General features: G+C 32.4%; 1 non-coding gene across 1 annotated transcript; it reads left to right on the top strand.

Moving 5' to 3' along the window:
- The first annotated feature begins 1,641 nt into the window (after positions 1-1,641).
- Positions 1,642-1,748, top strand: LOC121208279 (small nucleolar RNA R71). Its single transcript, XR_005903236.1, has one exon. It is a non-coding gene; the product is annotated as a small nucleolar RNA R71 (small nucleolar RNA).
- The last annotated feature ends 6,369 nt before the right edge of the window (positions 1,749-8,117 follow it).

The following is an 8,117-nucleotide window of genomic DNA, read 5'->3' as shown; positions in this document are numbered from 1 at the left end:
ATTATCATCATCTACCTCCTCTCATTGAATAAGACACAGTTCTAACGTGTCCTTATTAACAATATCCTTTAAAGAATCTTGAATAACATGGTCAATCGAATCAATAAAATAACAGGAATCATCTTGTTCTCTAGAAAGCCTCATGGCATCATAGATTTTAAAAATAATTTTTTCATCACCTGCCCTAAGCAAAATTTTATCGTCACCTACATCAGTAACAGCTCTAGCAGTGGCTAAAAATGGGCGACTTAAAATTAAAGATACTTTAACATCCTCATCCATGTCAAGCATAAAAAAATCAACAGGGAATATGAACTTATCTACTTTAACGAGCACATCTTCAATAATACCCCTAGGATATTTAACAGATCTATCGGCTAATTGAATACTCATTCTAGTAGGTTTTGATTCCCCAAGACCAAGCTGTTTGAACATTTTATAAGACATCAAATTAATGTTAGCACCTAAATCAACTAATGCATTTTCAATATTTAAACTGCCAATTAAACAGGGAATGGTAAAACTTTCTGAATCTTTCAGTTTGGTTGGCAATATATTTTGAAGGATAGCTGAACATTCCTTGTTAAGTTCCACTGTAGACAGCTCTTCAAACTTCTTTTTATTTGTTAAAACCTTCTTCAAAAATTTTGCATATGTAGGCATCTGCGAAATAACTTCAACAAAAGATAAGTTAATATGTAACTGTTTGAAAAGTTCAAGAAATTTACTGAACTGTGCATTCATACGGTCTTTCTTCAACCTTGCCAGATATGAGATGGGCAGTTTATATTCCTTGAGTACCGGTGTTACACTCACTTCAGGTTTTACCTCTTCGTCCTTTTCCTTATCAGATTCTTGTAGTAACTTCTTTTCAGGTTTAGTTAACACGTTCCCATTTCTCAATGTAATTGCTTTTATATGCTCTCTTGGGTTGGGTTCAATGTTATTAGGCAAACTACATTGTCGCCTTTCCGAAACTAATTCAGCAAGCTGCCCAATTTGATTTTCAAGCCCTTGAATCGATGCTTGCTGACTTTTCAAAGCTGTCTCGGTGTTTTGGAAACGAGTCTATGACACCGAAATAAATTTTTCTAACATCTCTTCAAGGTTCAGTTTCTTTTCTTACCGATAAGGTTACTGTTGAAAACCGGAGGGGGTGGTGGTCTTTGATTTCCTTGACCACCCCATGAAAAATTTGGGTGGTTCCTCCAACTTGCATTGTAAGTATTACTATAAGAATTATTTTGATGTCTAAAATTATTACCCATATAACTCATTTGCCCATTTTCCATAATATGACCGTAGGGTAAATTTTCTGAATTGCTCATTCCACCTCCACTCGTGTCACACTGCACCAGATGTACCTGCATATAACCACACAAACCATTAATCTTTCTATTTAAAAGTTCTACCTGATTTGACAACATGGTAACCACATCAACGTTAAAAACACTGGCTGCTTTTGTCAGCTTTGTCCTGATGACTTGCTACTGATAAATATTCAGTGACATTTACTCTATGAACTCATAAGCCTCCTCAGGTGTTTTATTATTTATAGTACCACCGGCAGCTGCATCAATCATTTACCTAGTTGAAGGGTTTAAACCATTGTGGAAAGTCTGAACCTACAGCCATAAGGGTAACCCATTGTGAGGACACCTTCTCAATAAGTCCTTATACCTCTCCCATGTATCATATAAAGTCTTAAGATCCATCTGTACAAAGGAAGAGATATCATTTCTCAATTCGGCTATCTTGGTCGGTGGAAAATATTTTAGCAAAAAAATTTCGGTCATTTGGTCCCAAGTAGTGATAGAACCTCATGGTAAAGAGTTCAACCAGTGTTTAGCATTATTTCTCAATGAAAAAGAAAACAACCGAAGGCGAATGGCGTCGTCACAAACGTCATTTATCTTTAAAGTATCACAGAATTCTAAGAAATTGGCCAAATGAGTATTTGGGTTTTCATCCTGCAAACCATCAAACTGAACAAACTATTGAATCATTTGAATAGTGTTAGGTTTCAGTTCAAAATTATTTGCAGCAATAGCAGGTCTCACAATACTCGATTCAGCCCTCGCTAAGTTAGGCTTGGCATAGTCATACATAGTACGAGGAGCAGGATTCTGATTTACAAGATTCGCGGCAACCACAGAGGGTAACGGATTATTCCGATTTTTAGCCATCTCCTCGGTAATATTGGTATCATCCTTGTGCTCTTCCTCTATATACTGTAGACTCCACCTTATTTCTCTACGATTTCTACGAGCCGTGCTTTCAATTTCACTATCAAATAATAGAGGTCCTGACGGGTTTCTTATAGTCATTAACTACAAGAACCTGCCAGGAGAAAATAAGAGAAAAAGTTAGTAAATTAAAGTAAAAACAAAAATTAAAATTAAAAAAAGAGCTAAAGTAATAAAAATTAAGTGTTCTTAATATCTTAGTCCCTGGCAACAGCGCCAAAAATTTGATGGGTCATGAAACTAACTAATATTTCGACTAAGGCAAGCGCACCTATCGATTAGTAGTATAGCTATGGTGAATATGGAATATCATATCCACGAGGACTAAAAGTACTAGTAATAACTATATTTCTATTATTTAGCCTATAATTAAAGGGATTTGTTTTAACCTAAAATTAAACTAATTAACTATGAACGAGACAGAGATCGAATTGGGAAAATACTTAAGCAAACCAATGAGAGAGACAATACCTAGGAAAAAATCACCTAGACTTCACTTATTATTCTGACTGTAAATCAAACGATTTATTCACTTGTCTTGATCCGTAGAAATCCTTAAATTATGTTAATATCTCTTTCGATACGAAGAACAATTGACTCTAGTTGATTAATTGAAATCTTTTTCTAATTAAAACCCCTATCATCGCATTAACTCGATCTGTGAATTCCCTTATTAGATTTGACTCTAATCCGGCAGATTTATGTCGTCCTATTTCTAGGATTGCATGCAACTCCGTTTAATTATGCTAGATCTACTCTTAAACAGGGACTTTTGCTCCACTGAATAAGCACATCAAACTTGGATTAATATCCTGAAAATATTAAGGCAAGGATTAAGAATACATAATTAAGAATAAGAACAAGTATTTATCGTGTAATTTAGATAATTGAATAATAAGATCCATCGTAGCTTTCATCCTCCCTAGGTATTTAGGGAGTTTAGTTCATAATGTAAAAGGAAGACATCTCAAAAATAGGAAAACAACAAGACATAAAAATCCAAATAAACTTCAAGAGAAATTTGAATAGAGATCTTCAATCTTGAAGTGGATCTGCTTCTGAGATGATTCCAACGACTTTCTTCGAGTAATTTCTGCTTTCTACTCTGTGTGTCCCCCTTAGGTCTACTTCCAATGTGTTTATATAGATTTTAGAATGCTCAGAAACCCTAAAAATTGGCTTTTTTTCATATGTTTGGGAAATCAAGAGTGATATCGACACGGGCTACCACATGGGCATGTGGCTAGCCCGTGTGGCTCACACGGGTGTATGCTCAGCCCGTGTGGAGATGGGCTTGGTTATGTGGATCTTTAAATTAGCCCGTTTTGTCCGTTTTTGGCCCGTTTTCTACTCCTTTTGTTCCCCTATGCTCTCCTAAATATAAAACATGAAATTAAAGGATTAAGAGCATCAAATTCACTAAATTAAATAATAAATCATCCAAAAATATGCTAAGCATGGGATCAAAATGTGTTATTTTTATGATTTATCAGTCCCCTGCCTCCATCGAGAGCCATGTACAATTAATGGAGGGGGCACACCTCTATTGGTGGTGATACATGGATACGACCTATAAGACTCAAGAGAGAAGTGTCAATATAAGTTGTGATATTAATTATGTAAGCCACCTGCGTGTGCGGTGACTCAAACCACCAACTTAAGGAACTTAAGCCACTTACCTACAACCATGGTATCTTAGGTTTGTGGTTCAAGCCCCTACATGCCCAGGTGACTTGCATACTTAATATCACTTTTTATATTGTCAATTCTCCCTTCAGTCTTACAAGTCATATCCATGTTAATCACTAAGGGAAGCGCATCCCCTCCATGAATCGTACATGGCTCTTGGTAGAGGTAGGGTACAAAACCACTACCGAGGGACAATACATTCGCTTATTGGGGAATTGGTATCATGAGACAAATGAAAAACCCCTTGTATAAGCCCAAGTACACGAGAGAAATGGGACCCTCCCCAAGTTACTCTCTTATTCTTCCTTCCTACTACCAGCTCCCCGCCCTATTCGAGCAAACCAGGCCTTATCCCCTCTATCTCCTCCTCTTTGTTGGCACTTGATATCAACACATCATTAATTGTTTTTTCACCTCAATTAGTTGGTTTGTCATATTTAATATTTACTACACTTAATATTTCAAGTGTATATTTTAATTGGTGTTTTATAGAACATCTCTTTTCTTGTGTTCAATACTCAAAATACTTCTTTCAGCAAAATTATTTTGCTTTAATTTATTATTTGCAAGTGATCTAGTGCACTTGCTATAATTTTATTTGGTTTTAAAAATATATTGATTTTTTATACTACTATTACATTGAACTATACTTTGTTTAAATTTAGAAATGTAATAAAAATATATATGATAGTGATAAAAGAAATGTATATAATACTAAATATAAATAAAAATTTAAAAAATAATAAAAGTGGGTTTAAATGGATTTAAGTTAGACATTAATGTAGATTAATTTGAAAAAAAATTATTACTTATATTTCAAGTCATATTAAACTTAAATAACTATATATAATATTAATACTATTTTAGTTCAACAAGTACCTCTTTAGTCCATGTTGTTACTATGAAGCTTGTCTCTTTGTAACCCCTTCATCCGTTCAATGAAGTTTATCTTTGATGATGTGATCTAAACGACCCCTTAAAAGTTGTTTTCCTTTTGCCTGCTAGAAATTACAATGCATGAATTCAGTGGGTTAATTATTAAAATTCAATTAATGGACAGGTGTTTTGCTCAAAGGTAGTTTAGAGAATTTTTGTTTGTAAATTGACTAAATCATTAAAACATTTTTTTAATGAATAGTGTTGAGGGGATGGACTCTTTTGAAATAAGTTTCTGAAGGTTCATGGAGTAGGAGTGTCTCGGTTGATGGAGAGAGTATGCACCTTAAAGACGTGTACATAATTAATCGATGAAGTCGCATGCGGTGTGAATCGAATCACCAACCAAGGCATAACTAGCCTTTTCAGCAGTACCTATAATTGTGGGGACCATATCGATTTTCTGACAAACGACACTTCGAAAACTTCTCTCGAAAGAATTAATCCCCCTCAACAATTACCTCAATAGAAACTTATGTAAAGTTAATTTACTGAATCAAATTCATTTGGGTTTTCGAGATTACTTCAAAAAATCAAGTATTAACAGGGAAAGAATGGTGGATTAGATAATAATGGTAGCTCACTTTTTAATACAATATTTAGAACTACCCATAATCCCTCCCCAACCTATAAATAGGAGGATAATACGCTTCAGCGCACTCAAATCCATGTCTTCTTACATTGACAATAATACTCATACTAATTAAACTAAAACTCAATCCAGACTACACCTACCTCTTAATAATATTTGCATTTACTTTTATCACATGCATATTAATCTAGCACTAACCTTTATTTTCAATAAAATTTGTTTCGAAAGTCAATGGATGCTCGAAGTAATCATGGGAATCGATTAAGTTGAAAACTAAATCATTATTTTTCATGCCATATAACATAATGTTGAGCACTTTCTAAACATGTAATCCTTTCATCTGTTTTCCATTGTCATGCCAAATATGTGGTTATTTGGGTATATTAACTACACATGCATTTTCTAAATTTGCCAATTGAATTTGAGTTCAATTGGTATCGATATTGTTACCAATACAGAGGAACATGAGTATAATTATGCTAAAACACATTATTCTCCTATTTAAAGGTTGAAGAGGGGTTATGGGTAGTTCTAGACATTATATCAAAAAGAGCAGATATTATAAGAACATATAATGAAACTAATATGATTAGTTTCAATCGAAACCTACTTAACACTCATATATACTATCTATATGCACAAATAAAAATACTTTATTTTTACAAATATTACAATAATTTAAGTTGCCTTATCTCTTCATGCAATGTTTATTTTTGGTTAGGCGTGGAACATGATTAATTTTAGGTATAGATGACCTCAACATTTATAAACTTATAAGTTAATAAATTGTAAATTATAGTTTAGCGTCTTAAAAATAATAAATTTTTTATTTAGTCTTAAAAACTATAATAATATAAATTTATATAATGATGAAATTACATTTTAATTTTTAAAAAAATATATAATTCAATCCCGACTCCCTAAAAAAAATTCTAACTTCGTCCCTAATAATAATATATTATTTAGTAAACAAAAAATATTTGTATGAAATATTCATAGATTATTCTTTTGTGTCTATTTACCAAATCAACATTGTAATTATTAAAAGTAAATATACGTCAAATAACGTGAAGATGGGCAAGTAATATTTATGGAGGTGATAATAATTTTCAAATTTTGATATTTACAATAAAAGAGGATAAAGATTGAGATAGAATACAAAAATAATAGAGGGATGATAGATTTTACAAAAAATGGATGGAATGTATGCTAACTTTTTACAGATTGTATACTTGGATCCACCAACCACAACCACACTAAAATCTCAACATTCAAACAGTTAGAGCATTAAAAACATTGAACTTTGACCAAAACCTAATTTAACCCAACACTCAAAATCTCCATTATTATTAGCTGAAGTTAAGCAACAACACCCCAAAAACCAAATATGCCATGTGTCTCCCTTCTCTATCTCTATAAAAAGCCACTACTTGGATTATGATTTGGATAAGATCATAAGATGCTCTGCAACATAATAAAAGTGCAGCGTTTGTGCCTGTAAACATGGCATCTTTCTTTTGCTTTTTTTTTTTATGCCAAAGAGAGAAAAAAAGGTGAAGTATGAGAATTTTGAATCATTGCTGCAAATAATCACAACCATCATATATATCGTCATAAAGTTTTTTACAGGTGCCTTTGCCTAAATATTCCCTGCCAATATTTCATCAGTAGATGTGTAAATTCACAGTAAAAGTGATTAAAAATAAATAAATTAATGATAAAAGTATCATGAAAATCTTTATATTAAGATTCAAATTATATTTTGTCCATATAAATTAGTCCATGTATGTCATATTAAAAAGGAATTTAGTCTTTTCTATTAAAAATTTTATTAATTTTTATTATTAATAATTAGTATAGCTAACAAAATTAACCAAAAAATTACACATGACATATCACGTGTATCTCATTATGACATTCATGGACTAATTTTTTATAGTAAAAAATGTTAAAATTTTTAACAAAATAACTAGTTTACACTTTGATCTAATGTATAGAAATTAATTTGCCATTTTTTTGAGTAAAAAAAGCTTTAATTCAAAAGCTTTTCAGTTAGCCACGTCTGGTCTTATTGTTACAAATTTCATCCATTTCTATTATTAAAAAATTATCATTGTACGACAATATGATCGTTTAGTCACCAGTTTTTAACCATAGAAAAAAATAAAACTTTTAACATTTAATTTAAACATCCAAGAACTAATTTACCCATTTTTTAAATAAAGACAAACTACAATCAGAAAATTTGTGCTTTGCTATTACTTTAAACATATTAATAAACAGTTGTTGGATTTGGGATTTTCATGTCATTTTTCAGAAATCAATTTAGTGAAATGGAATCAACCAGATTCCATGTCGCGTATACCCGAATCTTCGCGTATAAACAGACACGGCTACCCGACGAATGACTCGATCGGACTCCTCATATTTTATCGAAGTTCCTGTTCTCACTGTTTATATCCGAGACATATCCAAACATGGCAATGGATCTCAGTATTCAAGTGCGTAGATGGTGTGAAAACCACTACATTGTCATTTGACCACCTAAAAGTTGAAGCTAATAAGAAACTTCCAATGAAGAAAACATTGACAAAGCTTTGAACAAATAGCATCAACACCAAATAGATCATTTTCAAAGCAATTTTCACCAGAAA

Source organism: Gossypium hirsutum, chromosome A01 (genome assembly GCF_007990345.1).
Source record: "Gossypium hirsutum isolate 1008001.06 chromosome A01, Gossypium_hirsutum_v2.1, whole genome shotgun sequence".
In the NCBI taxonomy this organism is placed as follows: Eukaryota; Viridiplantae; Streptophyta; class Magnoliopsida; order Malvales; family Malvaceae; genus Gossypium; species Gossypium hirsutum.
The sequence above is the reverse complement of the archived record's forward strand: the minus strand, read 5'-3'. Positions and strand labels throughout refer to the sequence as shown.